The following is a 27,457-nucleotide window of genomic DNA, read 5'->3' on the forward strand; positions in this document are numbered from 1 at the left end:
TGGCTGAGGCCACTTAGACCACACCAGGGCCTGTGGCTGCTGGCTGAGGCCACTTACAACACACCAGGGCCTGTGGCTGCTGGCTGAGGCCACTTACACCAAACCAGGGCCTGTGGCTCTTGCTCAGGCCACTTACACCACACCAGGGCATTAGTTGCTATTGAGGCCAATTACACCACACCAGGGTCTGTGGCTCTTGCTCAGGCCACTTACACCACACCAGGGCCTTATTTGCTATTGAGGCCACTTACACCACACCAGGGCCTGTGGCACTTGCTCAGGCCACTTACACCACACCAGGGACCTTTTGCTGCTGGCTGAGGCCACTTACACCACACCAGTGCCTGTGGCTTCTGGCTGAGGCCACCTACACCACACCAGGGCCTGTGGCTGCTGGCTGAGGCCACTTACAACACACCAGGGCCTGTGGCTCTTGCTCAGGCCACTTACACCACACCAGGGCCTGTGGCACTTGCTCAGGCCACTTACACCACATCAGGGCCTGTGGCTCTGGCTGAGGCCACTTACACCACACCAGGGCCTGTGGCTGTTGGCTGAGGCCACTTACACCACACCAGGGCCTGTGGCTGCTGGCTGAGGCCACTTACACCACACCAGGGCCTGTGGCTGCTGGCTGAGGCCACTTACACCACACCAGGGCCTGTGGCTCTTGCTCAGGCCACTTACACCACACCAGGGCCTGTGGCACTGGCTGAGGCCACTTAGACCACACCAGGGCCTGTGGCTGCTGGCTGAGGCCACTTACAACACACCAGGGCCTGTGGCTGCTGGCTGAGGCCACTTACACCAAACCAGGGCCTGTGGCTGCTTGCTGAGGCCATCTTCACCAAACCAGGCCCTGTGCTGCTTGCTGTGGCCATGTAAAACACACCAGGTCCTGTGCTGGTTCTTGAGGCCATCTTCAACAATCCAGGGCCTGTGCTGTTGGATAAATGCCAAACTGAGCCTTTGGGTTAGGGTATTATGCAAACATGCAGGTATGGTTATAGGATTGTCTTCGTAACTTCAGGTACTTGCCACCTAATCACTTGAATCCATAAATTGAGACATTGTGCTGGGGCCAGCAGCTTACGGCCATACCACCCTGAGCACGCCCGACCTCGTCTGATCTCGGAAGCTAAGCAGGGCTGGGCTTGGTTAGTACTTGGATGGGAGACTGCCTGGGAATACCTGGTGCTGTAAGCCTTTCATTTTCATGTCATTGAACCGCTTTTGATCCAGAGAAGGGGTGTATTAAAAGACCAAAAGCAGCTCCCCATTAATGAGGGCACATTAACGACATTGCTTTTGGCTGTTTTCCAATGTCTTGTGCTGCTAGCTGATGCCACCTACACCACACCAGGGCCTGAGTGACCGGCTGGGGCCACTTACACCACATCAGGGCCTGTGGCTGCTGGCTGAGGCCACTTACACCACACCAGGGCCTGTGGCTGCTGGCTGAGGCCACCTACACCACACCAGGGCCTTAGTTGCTATTGAGGCCAATTACACCACACCAGGGCCTGTGGCACTTGCTCAGGCCACTTACACCACACCAGGGCCTGTGGCTTCTGGCTGAGGCCACCTACACCACACCAGGGCCTGTGGCTGCTGGCTGAGGCCACTTACAACACACCAGGGCCTGTGGCTCTTGCTCAGGCCACTTACACCACACCAGGGCCTGTGGCTCTTGCTCAGGCCACTTACACCACATCAGGGCCTGTGGCTCTGGCTGAGGCCACTTACACCACACCAGGGCCTGTGGCTGCTGGCTGAGGCCACTTACACCACACCAGGGCCTGTGGCTGCTGGCTGAGGCCACCTACACCACACCAGGGCATTAGTTGCTATTGAGGCCAATTACACCACACCAGGGTCTGTGGCTCTTGCTCAGGCCACTTACACCACACCAGGGCCTGTGGCACTGGCTGAGGCCACTTACACCACACCAGGGCCTGTGGCTGCTGGCTGAGGCCACTTACACCACACCAGGGCCTGTGGCTGCTGGCTGAGGCCACGTACACCACACCAGGGCCTGTGGCTGCTGGCTGAGGCCACCTACACCACACCAGGGCCTGTGGCTGCTGACTGAGGCGACTTACACCACACCAGGGCCCTTTTGCTGCTGGCTGAGGCCACTTACACCACACCAGTGCCTGTGGCTTCTGGCTGAGGCGACTTACACCACACCAGGGCCTGTGGCTGCTGGCTGAGGCCACTTACACCACACCAGGGCCTGAGTGACCGGCTGGGGCCACTTACACCACATCAGGGCCTGTGGCTGCTGGCTGAGGCCACTTACACCACACCAGGGCCTGTGGCTGCTGGCTGAGGCCACCTACACCACACCAGGGCCTTAGTTGCTATTGAGGCCAATTACACCACACCAGGGTCTGTGGCTCTTTCTCAGGCCACTCATATCACACCAGGCCCTGTGCTTCTGGCCGAGGCCATCTTCACCAAACCAGGCCCTGTGCTGCTTGCTGTGGCCATGTACAATACACCAGGCCCTGTGCTGGTTCCTGAGGCCATCTTCAACAATCCAGGGCCTGTGCTGTTGGATAAATGCCAAACTGAGCCTTTGGGTTAGGGTATTATGCAAACATGCAGGTATGGTTATAGGATTGTCTTCGTAACTTCAGGTACTTGCCACCTAATCACTTGAATCCATAAATTGAGACATTGTGCTGGGGCCAGCATCTTACGGCCATACCACCCTGAGCACACCCGACCTCGTCTGATCTCGTAAGCTAAGCAGGGCTGGGCTTGGTTAGTACTTGGATGGGAGACTGCCTGGGAATACCTGGTGCTGTAAGCCTTTCATTTTCATGTCATTGAACCGCTTTTGATCCAGAGAAGGGGTGTATTAAAAGACCAAAAGCAGCTCCCCATTAATGAGGGCACATTAACGACATTGCTTTTGGCTGTTTTCCAATGTCTTGTGCTGCTAGCTGATGCCACCTACACCACACCAGGGCCTGAGTGACCGGCTGGGGCCACTTACACCACATCAGGGCCTGTGGCTGCTGGCTGAGGCCACTTACACCACACCAGGGCCTGTGGCTGCTGGCTGAGGCCACCTACACCACACCAGGGCCTTAGTTGCTATTGAGGCCAATTACACCACACCAGGGCCTGTGGCACTTGCTCAGGCCACTTACACCACACCAGGGCCTGTGGCTTCTGGCTGAGGCCACCTACACCACACCAGGGCCTGTGGCTGCTGGCTGAGGCCACCTACACCACACCAGGGCATTAGTTGCTATTGAGGCCAATTACACCACACCAGGGTCTGTGGCTCTTGCTCAGGCCACTTACACCACATCAGGGCCTGTGGCACTGGCTGAGGCCACTTACACCACACCAGGGCCTGTGGCTGCTGGCTGAGGCCACTTACACCACACCAGGGCCTGTGGCTGCTGGCTGAGGCCACTTACACCACACCAGGGCCTGTGGCTGCTGGCTGAGGCCACCTACACCACACCAGGGCCTGTGGCTGCTGACTGAGGCGACTTACACCACACCAGGGCCCTTTTGCTGCTGGCTGAGGCCACTTACACCACACCAGTGCCTGTGGCTTCTGGCTGAGGCGACTTACACCACACCAGGGCCTGTGGCTGCTGGCTGAGGCCACTTACACCACACCAGGGCCTGTGGCTCTTGCTCAGGCCACTCACATCACACCAGGCCCTGCGCTTCTGGCCGAGGCCATCTTCACCAAACCAGGCCCTGTGCTGCTTGCTGAGGCCATCTTCAACAATCCAGGGCCTGTGCTGTTGGATAAATGCCAAACTAAGCCTTTGGGTTAGGGTATTATGCAAACATGCAGGTATGGTTATAGGATTGTCTTCGTAACTTCAGGTACTTGCCACCTAATCACTTGAATCCATAAATTGAGACATTGTGCTGGGGCCAGCAGCTTACGGCCATACCACCCTGAGCACCCCCGACCTCGTCTGATCTCGGAAGCTAAGCAGGGCTGGGCTTGGTTAGTACTTGGATGGGAGACTGCCTGGGAATACCTTGTGCTGTAAGTCTTTCATTTTCATGTCATTGAACCGCTTTTGATCCAGAGAAGGGGTGTATTAAAAGACCAAAAGCAGCTGCCCATTAATGAGGGCACATTAACGACACTGCTTTTGGCTCTTTTCCAATGTCTTGTGCTGCTAGCTGAGGCCACTTACACCACACCAGGGCCTGTGGCTCTTGCTCAGGCCACTCACATCACACCAGGCCCTGCGCTTCTGGCCGAGGCCATCTTCACCAAACCAGGCCCTGTGGCTCTTGCTCAGGCCACTTACACCACACCAGGGCCTTATTTGCTATTGAGGCCACTTACACCACACCAGGGCCTGTGGCACTTGCTCAGGCCACTTACACCACACCAGGGACCTTTTGCTGCTGGCTGAGGCCACTTACACCACACCAGTGCCTGTGGCTTCTGGCTGAGGCCACCTACACCACACCAGGGCCTGTGGCTGCTGGCTGAGGCCACTTACACCACACCAGGGCCTGTGGCTCTTGCTCAGGCCACTTACACCACACCAGGGCCTGTGGCTCTTGCTCAGGCCACTTACACCACACCAGGGCCCTTTTGCTGCTGGCTGAGGCCACTTACACCACACCAGTGCCTGTGGCTTCTGGCTGAGGCGACTTACACCACACCAGGGCCTGTGGCTGCTGGCTGAGGCCACTTACACCACACCAGGGCCTGTGGCTGCTGGCTGAGGCCACCTACACCACACCAGGGCCTGTGGCTGCTGGCTGAGGCCACTTACACCACACCAGGGCCTTAGTTGCTATTGAGGCCAATTACACCACACCAGGGTCTGTGGCTCTTGCTCAGGCCACTCATATCACACCAGGCCCTGTGCTTCTGGCCGAGGCCATCTTCACCAAACCAGGCCCTGTGCTGCTTGCTGTGGCCATGTACAACACACCAGGCCCTGTGCTGGTTCCTGAGGCCATCTTCAACAATCCAGGGCCTGTGCTGTTGGATAAATGCCAAACTGAGCCTTTGGGTTAGGGTATTATGCAAACATGCAGGTATGGTTATAGGATTGTCTTCGTAACTTCAGGTACTTGCCACCTCATCACTTGAATCCATAAATTGAGACATTGTGCTGGGGCCAGCAGCTTACGGCCATACCACCCTGAGCACGCCCGACCTCGTCTGATCTCGGAAGCTAAGCAGGGCTGGGCTTGGTTAGTACTTGGATGGGAGACTGCCTGGGAATACCTGGTGCTGTAAGCCTTTCATTTTCATGTCATTGAACCGCTTTTGATCCAGAGAAGGGGTGTATTAAAAGACCAAAAGCATCTGCCCATTAATGAGGGCACATTAACGACATTGCTTTTGGCTCTTTTCCAATGTCTTGTGCTGCTAGCTGATGCAACCTACACCACACAAGGGCCTGAGTGACCGGCTGGGGCCACTTACACCACATCAGGGCCTGTGGCTCTGGCTGAGGCCACTTACACCACACCAGGGCCTGTGGCTGCTGGCTGAGGCCACTTACACCACACCAGGGCCTGTGGCTGCTGGCTGAGGCCACCTACACCACACCAGGGCATTAGTTGCTATTGAGGCCAATTACACCACACCAGGGTCTGTGGCTCTTGCTCAGGCCACTTACACCACACCAGGGCCTGTGGCACTGGCTGAGGCCACTTACACCACACCAGGGCCTGTGGCTGCTGGCTGAGGCCACTTACACCACACCAGGGCCTGTGGCTGCTGGCTGAGGCCACTTACACCACACCAGGGCCTGTGGCTGCTGGCTGAGGCCACCTACACCACACCAGGGCCTGTGGCTGCTGACTGAGGCGACTTACACCACACCAGGGCCCTTTTGCTGCTGGCTGAGGCCACTTACACCACACCAGTGCCTGTGGCTTCTGGCTGAGGCGACTTACACCACACCAGGGCCTGTGGCTGCTGGCTGAGGCCACTTACACCACACCAGGGCCTGTGGCTCTTGCTCAGGCCACTCACATCACACCAGGCCCTGCGCTTCTGGCCGAGGCCATCTTCACCAAACCAGGCCCTGTGGCTCTTGCTCAGGCCACTTACACCACACCAGGGCCTTATTTGCTATTGAGGCCAATTACACCACACCAGGGCCTGTGGCTCTTGCTCAGGCCACTCACATCACACCAGGCCCTGCGCTTCTGGCCGAGGCCATCTTCACCAAACCAGGCCCTGTGCTGCTTGCTGTGGCCATGTACAACACACCAGGCCCTGTGCTGGTTCCTGAGGCCATCTTCAACAATCCAGGGCCTGTGCTGTTGGATAAATGCCAAACTGAGCCTTTGGGTTAGGTTATTATGCAAACATGCAGGTATGGTTATAGGATTGTCTTCGTAACTTCAGGTACTTGCCACCTAATCACTTGAATCCATAAATTGAGACATTGTGCTGGGGCCAGCAGCTTACGGCCATACCACCCTGAGCACGCCCGACCTCGTCTGATCTCGCAAGCTAAGCAGGGCTGGGCTTGGTTAGTACTTGGATGGGAGACTGCCTGGGAATACCTTGTCCTGTAAGCCTTTCATTTTCATGTCATTGAACCGCTTTTGATCCAGAGAAGGGGTGTATTAAAAGACCAAAAGCAGCTGCCCATTAATGAGGGCACATTAACGACACTGCTTTTGGCTCTTTTCCAATGTCTTGTACTGCTAGCTGATGCCACCTACACCACACCAGGGCCTGAGTGACTGGCTGGGGCCACTTACACCACATCAGGGCCTGTGGCTGCTGGCTGAGGCCACTTACACCACACCAGGGCCTGTGGCTGCTGGCTGAGGCCACCTACACCACATCAGGGCCTTAGTTGCTATTGAGGCCAATTACACCACACCAGGGCCTGTGGCACTTGCTCAGGCCACTTACACCACACCAGGGCCTGTGGCTTCTGGCTGAGGCCACCTACACCACACCAGGGCCTGTGGCTGCTGGCTGAGGCCACTTACAACACACCAGGGCCTGTGGCTCTTGCTCAGGCCACTTACACCACACCAGGGCCTGTGGCTCTTGCTCAGGCCACTTACACCACATCAGGGCCTGTGGCTCTGGCTGAGGCCACTTACACCACACCAGGGCCTGTGGCTGCTGGCTGAGGCCACTTACACCACACCAGGGCCTGTGGCTGCTGGCTGAGGCCACTTACACCACACCAGGGCCTGTGGCTGCTGGCTGAGGCCACCTACACCACACCAGGGCATTAGTTGCTATTGAGGCCAATTACACCACACCAGGGTCTGTGGCTCTTGCTCAGGCCACTTACACCACACCAGGGCCTGTGGCACTGGCTGAGGCCACTTACACCACACCAGGGCCTGTGGCTGCTGGCTGAGGCCACTTACACCACACCAGGGCCTGTGGCTGCTGGCTGAGGCCACGTACACCACACCAGGGCCTGTGGCTGCTGGCTGAGGCCACCTACACCACACCAGGGCCTGTGGCTGCTGACTGAGGCGACTTACACCACACCAGGGCCCTTTTGCTGCTGGCTGAGGCCACTTACACCACACCAGTGCCTGTGGCTTCTGGCTGAGGCGACTTACACCACACCAGGGCCTGTGGCTGCTGGCTGAGGCCACTTACACCACACCAGGGCCTGTGGCTCTTGCTCAGGCCACTCACATCACACCAGGCCCTGCGCTTCTGGCCGAGGCCATCTTCACCAAACCAGGCCCTGTGCTGCTTGCTGTGGCCATGTACAACACAACAGGCCCTGTGCTGGTTCCTGAGGCCATCTTCAACAATCCAGGGCCTGTGCTGTTGGATAAATGCCAAACTGAGCCTTTGGGTTAGGGTATTATGCAAACATGCAGGTATGGTTATAGGATTGTCTTCGTAACTTCAGGTACTTGCCACCTAATCACTTGAATCCATAAATTGAGACATTGTGCTGGGGCCAGCATCTTACGGCCATACCACCCTGAGCACGCCCGACCTCGTCTGATCTCGGAAGCTAAGCAGGGCTGGGCTTGGTTAGTACTTGGATGGGAGACTGCCTGGGAATACCTGGTGCTGTAAGCCTTTCATTTTCATGTCATTGAACCGCTTTTGATCCAGAGAAGGGGTGTATTAAAAGACCAAAAGCATCTGCCCATTAATGAGGGCACATTAACGACATTGCTTTTGGCTCTTTTCCAATGTCTTGTGCTGCTAGCTGATGCAACCTACACCACACAAGGGCCTGAGTGACCGGCTGGGGCCACTTACACCACATCAGGGCCTGTGGCTCTGGCTGAGGCCACTTACACCACACCAGGGCCTGTGGCTGCTGGCTGAGGCCACTTACACCACACCAGGGCCTGTGGCTGCTGGCTGAGGCCACCTATACCACACCAGGGCATTAGTTGCTATTGAGGCCAATTACACCACACCAGGGTCTGTGGCTCTTGCTCAGGCCACTTACACCACACCAGGGCCTGTGGCACTGGCTGAGGCCACTTACACCACACCAGGGCCTGTGGCTGCTGGCTGAGGCCACTTACACCACACCAGGGCCTGTGGCTGCTGGCTGAGGCCACTTACACCACACCAGGGCCTGTGGCTGCTGGCTGAGGCCACCTACACCACACCAGGGCCTGTGGCTGCTGACTGAGGCGACTTACACCACACCAGGGCCCTTTTGCTGCTGGCTGAGGCCACTTACACCACACCAGTGCCTGTGGCTTCTGGCTGAGGCGACTTACACCACACCAGGGCCTGTGGCTGCTGGCTGAGGCCACTTACACCACACCAGGGCCTGTGGCTCTTGCTCAGGCCACTCACATCACACCAGGCCCTGCGCTTCTGGCCGAGGCCATCTTCACCAAACCAGGCCCTGTGCTGCTTGCTGTGGCCATGTACAACACACCAGGCCCTGTGCTGGTTCCTGAGGCCATCTTCAACAATCCAGGGCCTGTGCTGTTGGATAAATGCCAAACTGAGCCTTTGGGTTAGGGTATTATGCAAACATGCAGGTATGGTTATAGGATTGTCTTCGTAACTTCAGGTACTTGCCACCTAATCACTTGAATCCATAAATTGAGACATTGTGCTGGGGCCAGCAGCTTACGGCCATACCACCCTGAGCACCCCCGACCTCGTCTGATCTCGTAAGCTAAGCAGGGCTGGGCTTGGTTAGTACTTGGATGGGAGACTGCCTGGGAATACCTGGTGCTGTAAGCCTTTCATTTTCATGTCATTGAACCGCTTTTGATCCAGAGAAGGGGTGTATTAAAAGACCAAAAGCAGCTCCCCATTAATGAGGGCACATTAACGACATTGCTTTTGGCTGTTTTCCAATGTCTTGTGCTGCTAGCTGATGCCACCTACACCACACCAGGGCCTGAGTGACCGGCTGGGGCCACATACACCACATCAGGGCCTGTGGCTGCTGGCTGAGGCCACTTACACCACACCAGGGCCTGTGGCACTGGCTGAGGCCACTTACACCACACCAGGGCCTGTGGCTGCTGGCTGAGGCCACCTACACCACACCAGGGCCTGTGGCTGCTGGCTGAGGCCACTTACAACACACCAGGGCCTGTGGCTCTTGCTCAGGCCACTCATATCACACCAGGCCCTGTGCTTCTGGCCGAGGCCATCTTCACCAAACCAGGCCCTGTGCTGCTTGCTGTGGCCATGTACAACACACCAGGCCCTGTGCTGGTTCCTGAGGCCATCTTCAACAATCCAGGGCCTGTGCTGTTGGATAAATGCCAAACTGAGCCTTTGGGTTAGGGTATTATGCAAACATGCAGGTATGGTTATCGGATTGTCTTCGTAACTTCAGGTACTTGCCACCTAATCACTTGAATCCATAAATTGAGACATTGTGCTGGCGCCAGCAGCTTACGGCCATACCACTCTGAGCACGCCCGACCTCGTCTGATCTCGGAAGCTAAGCAGGGCTGGGCTTGGTTAGTACTTGGATGGGAGACTGCCTGGGAATACCTGGTGCTGTAAGTCTTTCATTTTCATGTCATTGAACCGCTTTTGATCCAGAGAAGGGGTGTATTAAAAGACCAAAAGCAGCTGCCCATTAATGAGGGCACATTAACGACACTGCTTTTGGCTCTTTTCCAATGTCTTGTGCTGCTAGCTGATGCCACCTACACCACACCAGGGCCTGAGTGACCGGCTGGGGCCACTTACACCACATCAGGGCCTGTGGCTCTGGCTGAGGCCACTTACACCACACCAGGGCCTGTGGCTGCTGGCTGAGGCCAGTTACACCACACCAGAGCTTGTGGCTGCTGGCTGAAGCCACTTACACCACACCAGGGCCTTAGTTGCTATTGAGGCCAATTACACCACACCAGGGTCTGTGGCTCTTGCTCAGGCCACTTACACCACACCAGGGCCTGTGGCACTGGCTGAGGCGACTTACACCACACCAGGGCCTGTGGCTGCTGGCTGAGGCCACTTACACCACACCAGGGCCTGTGGCTGCTGGCTGAGGCCACCTACACCCCACCAGGGCCTGTGGCTGCTGGCTGAGGCGACTTACACCACACCAGGGCCCTTTTGCTGCTGGCTGAGGCCACTTACACCACACCAGTGCCTGTGGCTTCTGGCTGAGGCGACTTACACCACACCAGGGCCTGTGGCTGCTGGCTGAGGCGACTTACACCACACCAGTGCCTGTGGCTCTTGCTCAGGCCACTCACATCACACCAGGCCCTGCGCTTCTGGCCGAGGCCATCTTCACCAAACCATGCCCTGTGCTGCTAGCTGATGCCACCTACACCACACCAGGGCGTGAGTGACCGGCTGGGGCCACCTACACCACACCAGGGCGTGAGTGACCGGCTGGGGCCACTTACACCACACCAGTGCCTGTGGCTTCTGGCTGAGGCGACTTACACCACACCAGGGCCTGTGGCTGCTGGCTGAGGCCACTTACACCACACCAGGGCCTGTGGCTCTTGCTCAGGCCACTCACATCACACCAGGCCCTGCGCTTCTGGCCGAGGCCATCTTCACCAAACCAGGCCCTGTGGCTCTTGCTCAGGCCACTTACACCACACCAGGGCCTTATTTGCTATTGAGGCCACTTACACCACACCAGGGCCTGTGGCTCTGGCTTAGGTCACTTACACCACACCAGGGCCTGTGGCACTTGCTCAGGCCACTTACACCACACCAGGGCCTGTGGCTGCTGGCTGAGGCCACTTACACCACACCAGGGCCTGTGGCTCTTGCTCAGGCCACTTACACCACACCAGGGCCTGTGGCACTGGCTGAGGCCACTTAGACCACACCAGGGCCTGTGGCTGCTGGCTGAGGCCACTTACAACACACCAGGGCCTGTGGCTGCTGGCTGAGGCCACTTACACCAAACCAGGGCCTGTGGCTGCTTGCTGAGGCCATCTTCACCATACCAGGCCCTGTGCTGCTTGCTGTGGCCATGTAAAACACACCAGGTCCTGTGCTGGTTCTTGAGGCCATCTTCAACAATCCAGGGCCTGTGCTGTTGGATAAATGCCAAACTGAGCCTTTGGGTTAGGGTATTATGCAAACATGCAGGTATGGTTATAGGATTGTCTTCGTAACTTCAGGTACTTGCCACCTAATCACTTGAATCCATAAATTGAGACATTGTGCTGGCGCCAGCAGCTTACGGCCATACCACCCTGAGCACGCCCGACCTCGTCTGATCTCGTAAGCTAAGCAGGGCTGTGCTTGGTTAGTACTTGGATGGGAGACTGCCTGGGAATACCTGGTGCTGTAAGCCTTTCATTTTCATATCATTGAACCGCTTTTGATCCAGAGAAGGGGTGTATTAAAAGACCAAAAGCAGCTCCCCATTAATGAGGGCACATTAACGACATTGCTTTTGGCTGTTTTCCAATGTCTTGTGCTGCTAGCTGATGCCACCTACACCACACCAGGGCCTGAGTGACCGGCTGGGGCCACTTACACCACATCAGGGCCTGTGGCTGCTGGCTGAGGCCACTTACACCACACCAGGGCCTGTGGCTGCTGGCTGAGGCCACCTACACCACACCAGGGCCTTAGTTGCTATTGAGGCCAATTACACCACACCAGGGTCTGTGGCTCTTGCTCAGGCCACTTACACCACACCAGGGCCTGTGGCACTGGCCGAGGCCACTTACACCACACCAGGGCCTGTGGCTGCTGGCTGAGGCCACTTACACCACACAAGGGCCTGTGGCTGCTGGCTGAGGCCACTTACACCACACCAGGGCCTGTGGCTGCTGGCTGAGGCCACTTACAACACACCAGGGCCTGTGGCTCTTGCTCAGGCCACTTACACCACACCAGGGCCTGTGGCTGCTGGCTGAGGCCAGTTACACCACACCAGGGCCTTAGTTGCTATTGAGGCCACTTACACCACACCAGGGCCTGTGGCTCTTGCTCAGGCCACTCACATCACACCAGGCCCTGCGCTTCTGGCCGAGGCCATCTTCACCAAACCTGGCCCTCTGCTGCTAGCTGTGGCCATGTACAACACACCAGGCCCTGTGCTGGTTCCTGAGGCCATCTTCAACAATCCAGGGCCTGTGCTGTTGGATAAATGCCAAACTAAGCCTTTGGGTTAGGGTATTATGCAAACATGCAGGTATGGTTATAGGATTGTCTTCGTAACTTCAGGTACTTGCCACCTAATCACTTGAATCCATAAATTGAGACATTGTGCTGGGGCCAGCAGCTTACGGCCATACCACCCTGAGCACGCCCGACCTCGTCTGATCTCGGAAGCTAAGCAGGGCTGGGCTTGGTTAGTACTCGGATGGGAGACTGCCTTGGAATACCTGGTGCTGTAAGCCTTTCATTTTCATGTCATTGAACCGCTTTTGATCCAGAGAAGGGGTGTATTAAAAGACCAAAAGCAGCTGCCCATTAATGAGGGCACATTAACGACATTGCTTTTGGCTCTTTTCCAATGTCTTGTGCTGCTAGCTGATGCCACCTACACCACACCAGGGCCTGAGTGACCGGCTGGGGCCACTTACACCACATCAGGGCCTGTGGCTCTGGCTGAGGCCACTTACACCACACCAGGGCCTGTGGCTGCTGGCTGAGGCCACCTACACCACACCAGGGCCTTAGTTGCTATTGAGGCCACTTACACCACACCAGGGCCTGTGGCACTGGCTGAGGCCACTTACACCACACCAGGGCCTGTGGCTGCTGGCTGAGGCCACTTACACCACACAAGGGCCTGTGGCTGCTGGCTGAGGCCACCTACACCACACCAGGGCCTGTGGCTGCTGGCTGAGGCCACTTACAACACACCAGGGCCTGTGGCTCTTGCTCAGGCCACTCATATCACACCAGGCCCTGTGCTTCTGGCCGAGGCCATCTTCACCAAACCAGGCCCTGTGCTGCTTTCTGTGGCCATCTTCAACAATCCAGGGCCTGTGCTGTTGGATAAATGCCAAACTGAGCCTTTGGGTTAGGGTATTATGCAAACATGCAGGTATGGTTATAGGATTGTCTTCGTAACTTCAGGTACTTGCCACCTAATCACTTGAATCCATAAATTGAGACATTGTGCTGGGGCCAGCAGCTTACGGCCATACCACCCTGAGCACGCCCGACCTCGTCTGATCTCGGAAGCTAAGCAGGGCTGGGCTTGGTTAGTACTTGGATGGGAGACTGCCTGGGAATACCTGGTGCTGTAAGCCTTTCATTTTCATGTCATTGAACCGCTTTTGATCCAGAGAAGGGGTGTATTAAAAGACCAAAAGCAGCTCCCCATTAATGAGGGCACATTAACGACATTGCTTTTGGCTGTTTTCCAATGTCTTGTGCTGCTAGCTGATGACACCTACACCACACCAGGGCCTGAGTGACCGGCTGGGGCCACTTACACCACACCAGGGCCTTAGTTGCTATTGAGGCCACTTACACCACACCAGGGCCTTAGTTGCTATTGAGGCCACTTACACCACACCAGGGCCTGTGGCTCTGGCTGAGGCCACTTACACCACACCAGGGCCTGTGGCTGCTGGCTGAGGCCAGTTACACCACACCAGAGCTTGTGGCTGCTGGCTGAAGCCACTTACACCACACCAGGGCCTTAGTTGCTATTGAGGCCAATTACACCACACCAGGGTCTGTGGCTCTTGCTCAGGCCACTTACACCACACCAGGGCCTGTGGCACTGGCTGAGGCGACTTACACCACACCAGGGCCTGTGGCTGCTGGCTGAGGCCACTTACACCCCACCAGGGCCTGTGGCTGCTGGCTGAGGCGACTTACACCACACCAGGGCCCTTTTGCTGCTGGCTGAGGCCACTTACACCACACCAGTGCCTGTGGCTTCTGGCTGAGGCGACTTACACCACACCAGGGCCTGTGGCTGCTGGCTGAGGCGACTTACACCACACCAGTGCCTGTGGCTCTTGCTCAGGCCACTCACATCACACCAGGCCCTGCGCTTCTGGCCGAGGCCATCTTCACCAAACCAGGCCCTGTGCTGCTAGCTGATGCCACCTACACCACACCAGGGCGTGAGTGACCGGCTGGGGCCACCTACACCACACCAGGGCGTGAGTGACCGGCTGGGGCCACTTACACCACATCAGGGCCTGTGGCTCTTGCTCAGGCCACTTACACCACACCAGGGCCTTATTTGCTATTGAGGCCACTTACACCACACCAGGGCCTGTGGCTCTGGCTTAGGCCACTTACACCACACCAGGGCCTGTGGCTGCTGGCTGAGGCCACTTACACCACACCAGGGCCTGTGGCTGCTGGCTGAGGCCACCTACACCACACCAGGGCATTAGTTGCTATTGAGGCCAATTACACCACACCAGGGTCTGTGGCTCTTGCTCAGGCCACTTACACCACACCAGGGCCTGTGGCACTGGCTGAGGCCACTTACACCACACCAGGGCCTGTGGCTGCTGGCTGAGGCCAGTTACACCACACCAGAGCCTGTGGCTGCTGGCTGAAGCCACTTACACCACACCAGGGCCTTATTTGCTATTGAGGCCACTTACACCACACCAGGGCCTGTGGCTGCTGGCTGAGGCCACCTACACCACACCAGGGCCTGTGGCTGCTGGCTGAGGCGACTTACACCACACCAGGGCCCTTTTGCTGCTGGCTGAGGCCACTTACACCACACCAGTGCCTGTGGCTTCTGGCTCAGGCGACTTACACCACACCAGGGCCTGTGGCACTGGCTGAGGCCACTTAGACCACACCAGGGCCTGTGGCTGCTGGTTGAGGCCACTTACAACACACCAGGGCCTGTGGCTGCTGGCTGAGGCCACTTACACCAAACCAGGGCCTGTGGCTGCTTGCTGAGGCCATCTTCACCAAACCAGGCCCTGTGCTGCTTGCTGTGGCCATGTAAAACACACCAGGTCCTGTGCTGGTTCTTGAGGCCATCTTCAACAATCCAGGGCCTGTGCTGTTGGATAAATGCCAAACTGAGCCTTTGGGTTAGGGTATTATGCAAACATGCAGGTATGGTTATAGGATTGTCTTCGTAACTTCAGGTACTTGCCACCTAATCACTTGAATCCATAAATTGAGACATTGTGCTGGGGCCAGCAGCTTACGGCCATACCACCCTGAGCACCCCCGACCTCGTCTGATCTCGTAAGCTAAGCAGGGCTGGGCTTGGTTAGTACTTGGATGGGAGACTGCCTGGGAATACCTGGTGCTGTAAGCCTTTCATTTTCATGTCACTGAACCGCTTTTGATCCAGAGAAGGGGTGTATTAAAAGACCAAAAGCAGCTCCCCATTAATGAGGGCACATTAACGACATTGCTTTTGGCTGTTTTCCAATGTCTTGTGCTGCTAGCTGATGCCACCTACACCACACAAGGGCCTGTGGCTCTGGCTGAGGCCACTTACACCACACCAGGGCCTGTGGCTGCTGGCTGAGGCCACTTACACCACACCAGGGCCTGTGGCTGCTGGCTGAGGCCACCTACACCACACCAGGGCATTAGTTGCTATTGAGGCCAATTACACCACACCAGGGTCTGTGGCTCTTGCTCAGGCCACTTACACCACACCAGGGCCTGTGGCACTGGCTGAGGCCACTTACACCACACCAGGGCCTGTGGCTGCTGGCTGAGGCCACTTACACCACACCAGGGCCTGTGGCTGCTGGCTGAGGCCACTTACACCACACCAGGGCCTGTGGCTGCTGGCTGAGGCCACCTACACCACACCAGGGCCTGTGGCTGCTGACTGAGGCGACTTACACCACACCAGGGCCCTTTTGCTGCTGGCTGAGGCCACTTACACCACACCAGTGCCTGTGGCTTCTGGCTGAGGCGACTTACACCACACCAGGGCCTGTGGCTGCTGGCTGAGGCCACTTACACCACACCAGGGCCTGTGGCTCTTGCTCAGGCCACTCACATCACACCAGGCCCTGCGCTTCTGGCCAAGGCCATCTTCACCAAACCAGGCCCTGTGCTGCTTGCTGTGGCCATCTTCAACAATCCAGGGCCTGTGCTGGTTCCTGAGGCCATCTTCAACAATCCAGGGCCTGTGCTGTTGGATAAATGCCAAACTGAGCCTTTGGGTTAGGGTATTATGCAAACATGCAGGTATGGTTATAGGATTGTCTTCGTAACTTCAGGTACTTGCCACCTAATCACTTGAATCCATAAATTGAGACATTGTGCTGGGGCCAGCAGCTTACGGCCATACCACCCTGAGCACGCCCGACCTCGTCTGATCTCGGAAGCTAAGCAGGGCTGGGCTTGGTTAGTACTTGGATGGGAGACTGCCTGGGAATACCTGGTGCTGTAAGCCTTTCATGTCATTGAACCGCTTTTGATCCAGAGAAGGGGTGTATTAAAAGACCAAAAGCAGCTGCCCATTAATGAGGGCACATTAACGACACTGCTTTTGGCTGTTTTCCAATGTCTTGTGCTGCTAGCTGATGCCACCTACACCACACCAGGGCCTGAGTGACCGGCTGGGGCCACTTACACCACATCAGGGCCTGTGGCTGCTGGCTGAGGCCACTTACACCACACCAGGGCCTGTGGCTGCTGGCTGAGGCCACCTACACCACACCAGGGCCTTAGTTGCTATTGAGGCCAATTACACCACACCAGGGTCTGTGGCTCTTGCTCAGGCCACTTACACCACACCAGGGCCTGTGGCACTGGCCGAGGCCACTTACACCACACCAGGGCCTGTGGCTGCTGGCTGAGGCCACTTACACCACACAAGGGCCTGTGGCTGCTGGCTGAGGCCACTTACACCACACCAGGGCCTGTGGCTGCTGGCTGAGGCCACTTACAACACACCAGGGCCTGTGGCTCTTGCTCAGGCCACTTACACCACACCAGGGCCTGTGGCTGCTGGCTGAGGCCAGTTACACCACACCAGGGCCTTAGTTGCTATTGAGGCCACTTACACCACACCAGGGCCTGTGGCTCTTGCTCAGGCCACTCACATCACACCAGGCCCTGCGCTTCTGGCCGAGGCCATCTTCACCAAACCTGGCCCTCTGCTGCTAGCTGTGGCCATGTACAACACACCAGGGCCTGTGGCTGCTGGCTGAGGCGACTTACACCACACCAGGGCCCTTTTGCTGCTGGCTGAGGCCACTTACACCACACCAGTGCCTGTGGCTTCTGGCTCAGGCGACTTACACCACACCAGGGCCTTATTTGCTATTGAGGCCACTTACACCACACCAGGGCCTGTGGCTCTGGCTTAGGCCACTTACACCACACCAGGGCCTGTGGCACTTGCTCAGGCCACTTACACCACACCAGGGCCTGTGGCTGCTGGCTGAGGCCACTTACACCACACCAGGGCCTGTGGCTCTTGCTCAGGCCACTTACACCACACCAGGGCCTGTGGCACTGGCTGAGGCCACTTAGACCACACCAGGGCCTGTGGCTGCTGGCTGAGGCCACTTACAACACACCAGGGCCTGTGGCTGCTGGCTGAGGCCACTTACACCAAACCAGGGCCTGTGGCACTTGCTCAGGCCACTTACACCACACCAGGGCCTGTGGCTGCTGGCTGAGGCCACTTACACCACACCAGGGCCTGTGGCTCTTGCTCAGGCCACTTACACCACACCAGGGCCTGTGGCACTGGCTGAGGCCACTTAGACCACACCAGGGCCTGTGGCTGCTGGCTGAGGCCACTTACAACACACCAGGGCCTGTGGCTGCTGGCTGAGGCCACTTACACCAAACCAGGGCCTGTGGCTGCTTGCTGAGGCCATCTTCACCAAACCAGGCCCTGTGCTGCTTGCTGTGGCCATGTAAAACACACCAGGTCCTGTGCTGGTTCTTGAGGCCATCTTCAACAATCCAGGGCCTGTGCTGTTGGATAAATGCCAAACTGAGCCTTTGGGTTAGGGTATTATGCAAACATGCAGGTATGGTTATAGGATTGTCTTCGTAACTTCAGGTACTTGCCACCTAATCACTTGAATCCATAAATTGAGACATTGTGCTGGGGCCAGCAGCTTACGGCCATACCACCCTGAGCACGCCCGACCTCGTCTGATCTCGTAAGCTAAGCAGGGCTGGGCTTGGTTAGTACTTGGATGGGAGACTGCCTGGGAATACCTGGTGCTGTAAGCCTTTCATTTTCATGTCATTGAACCGCTTTTGATCCAGAGAAGGGGTGTATTAAAAGACCAAAAGCAGCTCCCCATTAATGAGGGCACATTAACGACATTGCTTTTGGCTGTTTTCCAATGTCTTGTGCTGCTAGCTGATGACACCTACACCACACCAGGGCCTGAGTGACCGGCTGGGGCCACTTACACCACACCAGGGCATAGTTGCTATTGAGGCCACTTACACCACACCAGGGCCTGTGGCTCTGGCTGAGGCCACTTACACCACACCAGGGCCTGTGGCTGCTGGCTGAGGCCAGTTACACCACACCAGAGCTTGTGGCACTGGCTGAGGCCACTTAGACCACACCAGGGCCTGTGGCTGCTGGCTGAGGCCACTTACAACACACCAGGGCCTGTGGCTGCTGGCTGAGGCCACTTACACCACACCAGGGCCTGTGGCTCTTGCTCAGGCCACTCACATCACACCAGGCCCTGCGCTTCTGGCCGAGGCCATCTTCACCAAACCAGGCCCTGTGCTGCTTGCTGTGGCCATCTTCAACAATCCAGGGCCTGTGCTGTTGGATAAATGCCAAACTGAGCCTTTGGGTTAGGGTATTATGCAAACATGCAGGTATGGTTATAGGATTGTCTTCGTAACTTCAGGTACTTGCCACCTAATCACTTGAATCCATAAATTGAGACATTGTGCTGGGGCCAGCATCTTACGGCCATACCACCCTGAGCACGCCCGACCTCGTCTGATCTCGTAAGCTAAGCAGGGCTGGGCTTGGTTAGTACTTGGATGGGAGACTGCCTGGGAATACCTGGTGCTGTAAGCCTTTGATTTTCATGTCATTGAACCGCTTTTGATCCAGAGAAGGGGTGTATTAAAAGACCAAAAGCAGCTCCCCATTAATGAGGGCACATTAACGACATTGCTTTTGGCTGTTTTCCAATGTCTTGTGCTGCTAGCTGATGCCACCTACACCACACCAGGGCCTGAGTGACCGGCTGGGGCCACTTACACCACATCAGGGCCTGTGGCTGCTGGCTGAGGCCACTTACACCACACCAGGGCCTGTGGCTGCTGGCTGAGGCCACTTACACCACACCAGGGCCTTAGTTGCTATTGAGGCCACTTACACCACACCAGGGCCTGTGGCTCTTGCTCAGGCCACTCACATCACACCAGGCCCTGCGCTTCTGGCCGAGGCCATCTTCACCAAACCTGGCCCTCTGCTGCTAGCTGTGGCCATGTACAACACACCAGGCCCTGTGCTGGTTCCTGAGGCCACTTACACCACACCAGTGCCTGTGGCTTCTGGCTGAGGCCAGTTACACCACACCAGGGCCTGTGGCTGCTGGCTGAGGCCAGTTACACCACACCAGAGCTTGTGGCTGCTGGCTGAAGCCACTTACACCACACCAGGGCCTTAGTTGCTATTGAGGCCAATTACACCACACCAGGGTCTGTGGCTCTTGCTCAGGCCACTTACACCACACCAGGGCCTGTGGCACTGGCTGAGGCGACTTACACCACACCAGGGCCTGTGGCTGCTGGCTGAGGCCACTTACACCACACCAGGGCATTAGTTGCTATTGAGGCCAATTACACCACACCAGGGTCTGTGGCTCTTGCTCAGGCCACTTACACCACACCAGGGCCTGTGGCACTGGCTGAGGCCACTTACACCACACCAGGGCCTGTGGCTGCTGGCTGAGGCCACTTACACCACACCAGGGCCTGTGGCTGCTGGCTGAGGCCACTTACACCACACCAGGGCCTGTGGCTGCTGGCTGAGGCCACCTACACCACACCAGGGCCTGTGGCTGCTGACTGAGGCGACTTACACCACACCAGGGCCCTTTTGCTGCTGGCTGAGGCCACTTACACCACACCAGTGCCTGTGGCTTCTGGCTGAGGCGACTTACACCACACCAGGGCCTGTGGCTGCTGGCTGAGGCCACTTACACCACACCAGGGCCTGTGGCTCTTGCTCAGGCCACTCACATCACACCAGGCCCTGCGCTTCTGGCCAAGGCCATCTTCACCAAACCAGGCCCTGTGCTGCTTGCTGTGGCCATCTTCAACAATCCAGGGCCTGTGCTGGTTCCTGAGGCCATCTTCAACAATCCAGGGCCTGTGCTGTTGGATAAATGCCAAACTGAGCCTTTGGGTTAGGGTATTATGCAAACATGCAGGTATGGTTATAGGATTGTCTTCGTAACTTCAGGTACTTGCCACCTAATCACTTGAATCCATAAATTGAGACATTGTGCTGGGGCCAGCAGCTTACGGCCATACCACCCTGAGCACGCCCGACCTCGTCTGATCTCGGAAGCTAAGCAAGGCTGGGCTTGGTTAGTACTTGGATGGGAGACTGCCTGGGAATACCTGGTGCTGTAAGCCTTTCATTTTCATGTCATTGAACCGCTTTTGATCCAGAGAAGGGGTGTATTAAAAGACCAAAAGCAGCTGCCCATTAATGAGGGCACATTAACGACACTGCTTTTGGCTGTTTTCCAATGTCTTGTGCTGCTAGCTGATGCCACCTACACCACACCAGGGCCTGAGTGACCGGCTGGGGCCACTTACACCACATCAGGGCCTGTGGCTGCTGGCTGAGGCCACTTACACCACACCAGGGCCTGTGGCTGCTGGCTGAGGCCACCTACACCACACCAGGGCCTTAGTTGCTATTGAGGCCAATTACACCACACCAGGGTCTGTGGCTCTTGCTCAGGCCACTTACACCACACCAGGGCCTGTGGCACTGGCCGAGGCCACTTACACCACACCAGGGCCTGTGGCTGCTGGCTGAGGCCACTTACACCACACAAGGGCCTGTGGCTGCTGGCTGAGGCCACTTACACCACACCAGGGCCTGTGGCTGCTGGCTGAGGCCACTTACAACACACCAGGGCCTGTGGCTCTTGCTCAGGCCACTTACACCACACCAGGGCCTGTGGCTGCTGGCTGAGGCCAGTTACACCACACCAGGGCCTTAGTTGCTATTGAGGCCACTTACACCACACCAGGGCCTGTGGCTCTTGCTCAGGCCACTCACATCACACCAGGCCCTGCGCTTCTGGCCGAGGCCATCTTCACCAAACCTGGCCCTCTGCTGCTAGCTGTGGCCATGTACAACACACCAGGGCCTGTGGCTGCTGGCTGAGGCGACTTACACCACACCAGGGCCCTTTTGCTGCTGGCTGAGGCCACTTACACCACACCAGTGCCTGTGGCTTCTGGCTCAGGCGACTTACACCACACCAGGGCCTTATTTGCTATTGAGGCCACTTACACCACACCAGGGCCTGTGGCTCTGGCTTAGGCCACTTACACCACACCAGGGCCTGTGGCACTTGCTCAGGCCACTTACACCACACCAGGGCCTGTGGCTGCTGGCTGAGGCCACTTACACCACACCAGGGCCTGTGGCTCTTGCTCAGGCCACTTACACCACACCAGGGCCTGTGGCACTGGCTGAGGCCACTTAGACCACACCAGGGCCTGTGGCTGCTGGCTGAGGCCACTTACAACACACCAGGGCCTGTGGCTGCTGGCTGAGGCCACTTACACCAAACCAGGGCCTGTGGCACTTGCTCAGGCCACTTACACCACACCAGGGCCTGTGGCTGCTGGCTGAGGCCACTTACACCACACCAGGGCCTGTGGCTCTTGCTCAGGCCACTTACACCACACCAGGGCCTGTGGCACTGGCTGAGGCCACTTAGACCACACCAGGGCCTGTGGCTGCTGGCTGAGGCCACTTACAACACACCAGGGCCTGTGGCTGCTGGCTGAGGCCACTTACACCAAACCAGGGCCTGTGGCTGCTTGCTGAGGCCATCTTCACCAAACCAGGCCCTGTGCTGCTTGCTGTGGCCATGTAAAACACACCAGGTCCTGTGCTGGTTCTTGAGGCCATCTTCAACAATCCAGGGCCTGTGCTGTTGGATAAATGCCAAACTGAGCCTTTGGGTTAGGGTATTATGCAAACATGCAGGTATGGTTATAGGATTGTCTTCGTAACTTCAGGTACTTGCCACCTAATCACTTGAATCCATAAATTGAGACATTGTGCTGGGGCCAGCAGCTTACGGCCATACCACCCTGAGCACGCCCGACCTCGTCTGATCTCGGAAGCTAAGCAGGGCTGGGCTTGGTTAGTACTTGGATGGGAGACTGCCTGGGAATACCTGGTGCTGTAAGCCTTTCATTTTCATGTCATTGAACCGCTTTTGATCCAGAGAAGGGGTGTATTAAAAGACCAAAAGCAGCTCCCCATTAATGAGGGCACATTAACGACATTGCTTTTGGCTGTTTTCCAATGTCTTGTGCTGCTAGCTGATGACACCTACACCACACCAGGGCCTGAGTGACCGGCTGGGGCCACTTACACCACACCAGGGCATAGTTGCTATTGAGGCCACTTACACCACACCAGGGCCTGTGGCTCTGGCTGAGGCCACTTACACCACACCAGGGCCTGTGGCTGCTGGCTGAGGCCAGTTACACCACACCAGAGCTTGTGGCACTGGCTGAGGCCACTTAGACCACACCAGGGCCTGTGGCTGCTGGCTGAGGCCACTTACAACACACCAGGGCCTGTGGCTGCTGGCTGAGGCCACTTACACCACACCAGGGCCTGTGGCTCTTGCTCAGGCCACTCACATCACACCAGGCCCTGCGCTTCTGGCCGAGGCCATCTTCACCAAACCAGGCCCTGTGCTGCTTGCTGTGGCCATCTTCAACAATCCAGGGCCTGTGCTGTTGGATAAATGCCAAACTGAGCCTTTGGGTTAGGGTATTATGCAAACATGCAGGTATGGTTATAGGATTGTCTTCGTAACTTCAGGTACTTGCCACCTAATCACTTGAATCCATAAATTGAGACATTGTGCTGGGGCCAGCATCTTACGGCCATACCACCCTGAGCACGCCCGACCTCGTCTGATCTCGTAAGCTAAGCAGGGCTGGGCTTGGTTAGTACTTGGATGGGAGACTGCCTGGGAATACCTGGTGCTGTAAGCCTTTGATTTTCATGTCATTGAACCGCTTTTGATCCAGAGAAGGGGTGTATTAAAAGACCAAAAGCAGCTCCCCATTAATGAGGGCACATTAACGACATTGCTTTTGGCTGTTTTCCAATGTCTTGTGCTGCTAGCTGATGCCACCTACACCACACCAGGGCCTGAGTGACCGGCTGGGGCCACTTACACCACATCAGGGCCTGTGGCTGCTGGCTGAGGCCACTTACACCACACCAGGGCCTGTGGCTGCTGGCTGAGGCCACTTACACCACACCAGGGCCTTAGTTGCTATTGAGGCCACTTACACCACACCAGGGCCTGTGGCTCTTGCTCAGGCCACTCACATCACACCAGGCCCTGCGCTTCTGGCCGAGGCCATCTTCACCAAACCTGGCCCTCTGCTGCTAGCTGTGGCCATGTACAACACACCAGGCCCTGTGCTGGTTCCTGAGGCCACTTACACCACACCAGTGCCTGTGGCTTCTGGCTGAGGCCAGTTACACCACACCAGGGCCTGTGGCTGCTGGCTGAGGCCAATTACACCACACCAGAGCTTGTGGCTGCTGGCTGAAGCCACTTACACCACACCAGGGCCTTAGTTGCTATTGAGGCCAATTACACCACACCAGGGTCTGTGGCTCTTGCTCAGGCCACTTACACCACACCAGGGCCTGTGGCACTGGCTGAGGCGACTTACACCACACCAGGGCCTGTGGCTGCTGGCTGAGGCCACTTACACCCCACCAGGGCCTGTGGCTGCTGGCTGAGGCGACTTACACCACACCAGGGCCCTTTTGCTGCTGGCTGAGGCCACTTACACCACACCAGTGCCTGTGGCTTCTGGCTGAGGCGACTTACACCACACCAGGGCCTGTGGCTGCTGGCTGAGGCGACTTACACCACACCAGTGCCTGTGGCTCTTGCTCAGGCCACTCACATCACACCAGGCCCTGCGCTTCTGGCCGAGGCCATCTTCACCAAACCAGGCCCTGTGCTGCTAGCTGATGCCACCTACACCACACCAGGGCGTGAGTGACCGGCTGGGGCCACCTACACCACACCAGGGCGTGAGTGACCGGCTGGGGCCACTTACACCACATCAGGGCCTGTGGCTCTTGCTCAGGCCACTTACACCACACCAGGGCCTTATTTGCTATTGAGGCCACTTACACCACACCAGGGCCTGTGGCTCTGGCTTAGGCCACTTACACCACACCAGGGCCTGTGGCTGCTGGCTGAGGCCACTTACACCACACCAGGGCCTGTGGCTGCTGGCTGAGGCCACCTACACCACACCAGGGCATTAGTTGCTATTGAGGCCAATTACACCACACCAGGGTCTGTGGCTCTTGCTCAGGCCACTTACACCACACCAGGGCCTGTGGCACTGGCTGAGGCCACTTACACCACACCAGGGCCTGTGGCTGCTGGCTGAGGCCACCTACACCACACCAGGGCCTGTGGCTGCTGACTGAGGCGACTTACACCACACCAGTGCCTGTGGCTCTTGCTCAGGCCACTCACATCACACCAGGCCCTGCGCTTCTGGCCGAGGCCATCTTCACCAAACCAGGCCCTGTGCTGCTAGCTGATGCCACCTACACCACACCAGGGCGTGAGTGACCGGCTGGGGCCACCTACACCACACCAGGGCGTGAGTGACCGGCTGGGGCCACTTACACCACATCAGGGCCTGTGGCTCTTGCTCAGGCCACTTACACCACACCAGGGCCTTATTTGCTATTGAGGCCACTTACACCACACCAGGGCCTGTGGCTCTGGCTTAGGCCACTTACACCACACCAGGGCCTGTGGCTGCTGGCTGAGGCCACTTACACCACACCAGGGCCTGTGGCTGCTGGCTGAGGCCACCTACACCACACCAGGGCATTAGTTGCTATTGAGGCCAATTACACCACACCAGGGTCTGTGGCTCTTGCTCAGGCCACTTACACCACACCAGGGCCTGTGGCACTGGCTGAGGCCACTTACACCACACCAGGGCCTGTGGCTGCTGGCTGAGGCCACCTACACCACACCAGGGCCTGTGGCTGCTGACTGAGGCGACTTACACCACACCAGGGCCCTTTTGCTGCTGGCTGAGGCCACTTACACTACACCAGTGCCTGTGGCTTCTGGCTGAGGCGACTTACACCACACCAGGGCCTGTGGCTGCTGGCTGAGGCCACTTACACCACACCAGGGCCTGTGGCTCTTGCTCAGGCCACTCACATCACACCAGGGCCTGTGGCTGCTGGCTGAGGCCAGTTACACCACACCAGAGCCTGTGGCTGCTGGCTGAAGCCACTTACACCACACCAGGGCCTTAGTTGCTATTGAGGCCACTTACACCACACCAGGGCCTGTGGCTGCTGGCTGAGGCCACCTACACCACACCAGGGCCTGTGGCTGCTGGCTGAGGCGACTTACACCACACCAGGGCCCTTTTGCTGCTGGCTGAGGCCACTTACACCACACCAGTGCCTGTGGCTTCTGGCTCAGGCGACTTACACCACACCAGGGCCTGTGGCACTGGCTGAGGCCACTTAGACCACACCAGGGCCTGTGGCTGCTGGTTGAGGCCACTTACAACACACCAGGGCCTGTGGCTGCTGGCTGAGGCCACTTACACCAAACCAGGGCCTGTGGCTGCTGGCTGAGGCCACTTACAACACACCAGGGCCTGAGTGACCGGCTAGGGCCACTTACACCACACCAGGGCATAGTTGCTATTGAGGCCACTTACACCACACCAGGGCCTGTGGCTCTGGCTGAGGCCACTTACACCACACCAGGGCCTGTGGCTGCTGGCTGAGGCCAGTTACACCACACCAGAGCTTGTGGCACTGGCTGAGGCCACTTAGACCACACCAGGGCCTGTGGCTGCTGGCTGAGGCCACTTACAACACACCAGGGCCTGTGGCTGCTGGCTGAGGCCACTTACACCACACCAGGGCCTGTGGCTCTTGCTCAGGCCACTCACATCACACCAGGCCCTGCGCTTCTGGCCGAGGCCATCTTCACCAAACCAGGCCCTGTGCTGCTTGCTGTGGCCATCTTCAACAATCCAGGGCCTGTGCTGTTGGATAAATGCCAAACTGAGCCTTTGGGTTAGGGTATTATGCAAACATGCAGGTATGGTTATAGGATTGTCTTCGTAACTTCAGGTACTTGCCACCTAATCACTTGAATCCATAAATTGAGACATTGTGCTGGGGCCAGCATCTTACGGCCATACCACCCTGAGCACGCCCGACCTCGTCTGATCTCGTAAGCTAAGCAGGGCTGGGCTTGGTTAGTACTTGGATGGGAGACTGCCTGGGAATACCTTGTGCTGTAAGCCTTTGATTTTCATGTCATTGAACCGCTTTTGATCCAGAGAAGGGGTGTATTAAAAGACCAAAAGCAGCTCCCCATTAATGAGGGCACATTAACGACATTGCTTTTGGCTGTTTTCCAATGTCTTGTGCTGCTAGCTGATGCCACCTACACCACACCAGGGCCTGAGTGACCGGCTGGGGCCACTTACACCACATCAGGGCCTGTGGCTGCTGGCTGAGGCCACTTACACCACACCAGGGCCTGTGGCTGCTGGCTGAGGCCACTTACACCACACCAGGGCCTTAGTTGCTATTGAGGCCACTTACACCACACCAGGGCCTGTGGCTCTTGCTCAGGCCACTCACATCACACCAGGCCCTGCGCTTCTGGCCGAGGCCATCTTCACCAAACCTGGCCCTCTGCTGCTAGCTGTGGCCATGTACAACACACCAGGCCCTGTGCTGGTTCCTGAGGCCACTTACACCACACCAGTGCCTGTGGCTTCTGGCTGAGGCCAGTTACACCACACCAGGGCCTGTGGCTGCTGGCTGAGGCCAAT

At 57.4% G+C, this 27,457-nt stretch overlaps 8 non-coding genes and 11 pseudogenes across 8 annotated transcripts; all 19 read left to right on the top strand.

Moving 5' to 3' along the window:
- The first annotated feature begins 1,087 nt into the window (after positions 1-1,087).
- Positions 1,088-1,206, top strand: LOC146636967 (5S ribosomal RNA). Its single transcript, XR_014905676.1, has one exon. It is a non-coding gene; the product is annotated as a 5S ribosomal RNA (ribosomal RNA).
- A 1,493-nt stretch (positions 1,207-2,699) lies between these two features.
- Positions 2,700-2,818, top strand: LOC146636968 (5S ribosomal RNA; annotated as a pseudogene).
- Positions 2,819-3,918: 1,100 nt separating this feature from the next.
- On the top strand, positions 3,919-4,037 carry LOC146636969 (5S ribosomal RNA; annotated as a pseudogene).
- A 1,098-nt stretch (positions 4,038-5,135) lies between these two features.
- LOC146636970 (5S ribosomal RNA) lies at positions 5,136-5,254 on the top strand. Its single transcript, XR_014905677.1, has one exon. It is a non-coding gene; the product is annotated as a 5S ribosomal RNA (ribosomal RNA).
- Positions 5,255-6,430: 1,176 nt separating this feature from the next.
- LOC146636971 (5S ribosomal RNA) lies at positions 6,431-6,549 on the top strand (annotated as a pseudogene).
- A 1,376-nt stretch (positions 6,550-7,925) lies between these two features.
- LOC146636972 (5S ribosomal RNA) lies at positions 7,926-8,044 on the top strand. Its single transcript, XR_014905602.1, has one exon. It is a non-coding gene; the product is annotated as a 5S ribosomal RNA (ribosomal RNA).
- Positions 8,045-9,065: 1,021 nt separating this feature from the next.
- Positions 9,066-9,184, top strand: LOC146636973 (5S ribosomal RNA; annotated as a pseudogene).
- Positions 9,185-9,848: 664 nt separating this feature from the next.
- LOC146636974 (5S ribosomal RNA) lies at positions 9,849-9,967 on the top strand. Its single transcript, XR_014905631.1, has one exon. It is a non-coding gene; the product is annotated as a 5S ribosomal RNA (ribosomal RNA).
- A 1,649-nt stretch (positions 9,968-11,616) lies between these two features.
- Positions 11,617-11,735, top strand: LOC146636975 (5S ribosomal RNA; annotated as a pseudogene).
- A 938-nt stretch (positions 11,736-12,673) lies between these two features.
- On the top strand, positions 12,674-12,792 carry LOC146636976 (5S ribosomal RNA; annotated as a pseudogene).
- A 742-nt stretch (positions 12,793-13,534) lies between these two features.
- Positions 13,535-13,653, top strand: LOC146636977 (5S ribosomal RNA). The gene has a single exon (XR_014905678.1). It is a non-coding gene; the product is annotated as a 5S ribosomal RNA (ribosomal RNA).
- A 1,884-nt stretch (positions 13,654-15,537) lies between these two features.
- Positions 15,538-15,656, top strand: LOC146636978 (5S ribosomal RNA; annotated as a pseudogene).
- A 982-nt stretch (positions 15,657-16,638) lies between these two features.
- On the top strand, positions 16,639-16,757 carry LOC146636979 (5S ribosomal RNA). The gene has a single exon (XR_014905679.1). It is a non-coding gene; the product is annotated as a 5S ribosomal RNA (ribosomal RNA).
- Positions 16,758-18,440: 1,683 nt separating this feature from the next.
- Positions 18,441-18,559, top strand: LOC146636980 (5S ribosomal RNA; annotated as a pseudogene).
- Positions 18,560-19,260: 701 nt separating this feature from the next.
- LOC146636981 (5S ribosomal RNA) lies at positions 19,261-19,379 on the top strand (annotated as a pseudogene).
- A 1,452-nt stretch (positions 19,380-20,831) lies between these two features.
- Positions 20,832-20,950, top strand: LOC146636982 (5S ribosomal RNA). Its single transcript, XR_014905629.1, has one exon. It is a non-coding gene; the product is annotated as a 5S ribosomal RNA (ribosomal RNA).
- A 1,689-nt stretch (positions 20,951-22,639) lies between these two features.
- Positions 22,640-22,758, top strand: LOC146636983 (5S ribosomal RNA). The gene has a single exon (XR_014905680.1). It is a non-coding gene; the product is annotated as a 5S ribosomal RNA (ribosomal RNA).
- Positions 22,759-23,459: 701 nt separating this feature from the next.
- LOC146636984 (5S ribosomal RNA) lies at positions 23,460-23,578 on the top strand (annotated as a pseudogene).
- Positions 23,579-26,801: 3,223 nt separating this feature from the next.
- Positions 26,802-26,920, top strand: LOC146636985 (5S ribosomal RNA; annotated as a pseudogene).
- The last annotated feature ends 537 nt before the right edge of the window (positions 26,921-27,457 follow it).

Source organism: Diplotaxodon limnothrissa, linkage group LG3, assembly GCF_057381915.1.
Source record: "Diplotaxodon limnothrissa isolate DT_005_m linkage group LG3, D_limnothrissa_male_GT1.1, whole genome shotgun sequence".
In the NCBI taxonomy this organism is placed as follows: domain Eukaryota; kingdom Metazoa; phylum Chordata; class Actinopteri; order Cichliformes; family Cichlidae; genus Diplotaxodon; species Diplotaxodon limnothrissa.